Consider the following 2,340-nt stretch of genomic DNA (forward strand, 5'->3'; position numbering starts at 1 on the left):
CTTACGCGGCTTTGGACGTATGGTAGTTCCTCAAAAAGTAAAACATGGAGTTACCACGCGTGCCTGTGGCTCAGTCGCTTCAGCCATGTCTGAATCTTTGTGATCCTATGGTCTGAACCCCACCAGGCTCCTCTGTCTGTGGGATTATCCTGGCAAGAATACTGGAGTGGGTTGCCATTTCCTCCTCCTGACCCAGGGATTGAACCTGCAGCTCCTGCAATGCAAGCAGGTTCTCTTCTGCTGAGCCACCACGGAAGCCCTGGAGTTACCATATGGAACCAAAAATTCTACTCCAAGAAAAGTGAAAACATAAGTCCATACAAAAACTTGTATATGAATATTCACAGCAGTATTAGTGGCTATGCAATGCATGGAAAATTAAAGATGTGTTATACCCACACAAGGGAATACTATTCAGCCATAAAAAGGAATGTAATGTGGATACATACTACGACACAGATGAGCCCTGAAAACATTATGCTAAGTGAAAAGAGCCACATACAAAGGCTACACGTTGTATGACAGTCCATGTACACATTATATGAAATGAACCTAAAACAGAAAAACTGCCGGTTGCCTAGAGCTGGGGGAGATGGGGACACGTAGAGTGACTGCTAATGGACACATAAAGTTCCCTGAATCCAAAATGTTTCAAGATTAACTATGATGAAGTTATAGTTCAACTCCACCATCTACTAAAAACCACTGAATTGCTGTACACGTTAAACGAGTAAACACTATAGTTATGTGAATCACATCTCAAGCTGTTAATAATAAACAACTACCACCTCAGTTTCTTTGGGTCAAGAATTTGGAGCTGGGTGATTCTGACTCAGGATCTCTCACGACGTGGTGGCCACGCTGTTGATCAGAGCTATGCACAGCTCAAGGCCTGAATGCAGTTGAAGGACCCACTTGCACAGCGGCTCACTCACGTAGTTGATAACCTGGTGGGTCTACCAGTGAGGCCTGTTATTCTCCGCATGGGTCTCTCTCAAGGGCCACATAAGTGTCCTCATGACATAGTAGCCAGCTTCTTCCACAGCAAGTGATCCAAGAGAGTGCAAGGCAGAAGCCTTCACTGTCTTTTTCTGACTCAGTCGCACGTCTCCAGGACATCCTGTCATGTACCCAGGTCAGTCCTACTCACTGTAGGGAGGGGACGACACAAGGGCTTAACTACCAGGAGTCAGGGATCACTGGAGGGCCATGTTGGAAGCTGGCTATCAACAGGTGATGGCTAGGAAGACAATGACAGCGACAGCTAACAATTCTGTGACACATACTATGTTCCAGGCGCTGTTCTAGGTGTGCAATAAACCTGTAAGGTGGGTAACATCTCCATTTCAAAGATGAAGAGACTAACACACAGAAGAGTGGCTTACCAAGGTCGGTTTCAATAAAAGACATACCTGGGATTCAAACTCAAGACAGTATTCGATCAAAAATTCTGCAACACTGCATCCCAGATATTACTTACTTTCAGTTAAGTGCTGCCCATTTGTTCTCCAGAATGGAGGCCCTAGGTGAAATCTCCCATGAGTATTGATTCCCCATGAGAATCCAGTCTCTTGCTTACTTTTACTAATAGATACAAAGTAGAAACTCATTAACGTTTGATTTCTATTTCTCTAATTACAAGTGGTAATATACTTATTACCCATTCTGGTTTTCCCTTTAGATTTCACATATTCATATCCTCTGCCTATTCTTATTTTGTGTGTTTTCTTTCCGATCTGCAGTAGTTCCTTCTATATTCAATCTCTAAAAAATGTAATCCTTTGTCAGTTTTAGACATTAGTATATTTTCTCCTAAGCTATACCTATCTTTAGCTTTGACTACTGGGTGATTTGGTGACTAGAAATATTTAAATATGAATTAGGCAAAGTTATCAAACCTTATGGATTGTGATTTAGAGATCTAACTTAACAGATTTATCCTTATTCCAAAGTCACAAATACATTCTCCATTTTTTTTCTTATTGGCCTTAGTATTTTAACTTTCATTTAGGTAAATTCACTCTGGAATTTGTCTTTGCTTTATGTGGTTTAAGGGAGATATCCAACTTTATTTTTGTCCATATAATAAGCCAATTTTCTGAGCACCATTATCCACCTCTTCCCCACTAATCTGTGACACTACCTCTATCAGATACCATGTCTCCAAATATCCATGTCCATTCCAAAGTCTAGTTTAGCAATAATTCTTATTTTCTAAATGGAATGATCTATCACTGTGAAAGCTATTACTCATCCTGCCTCCTAGATGAATGAAAAATCCAACTACCAACCCCCAAAACAGAATTTCCAATTAAGAAAATTATTTTAAAAAAATAAATG

Source organism: Budorcas taxicolor, chromosome 15 (genome assembly GCF_023091745.1).
Source record: "Budorcas taxicolor isolate Tak-1 chromosome 15, Takin1.1, whole genome shotgun sequence".
Taxonomy (NCBI): domain Eukaryota; kingdom Metazoa; phylum Chordata; class Mammalia; order Artiodactyla; family Bovidae; genus Budorcas; species Budorcas taxicolor.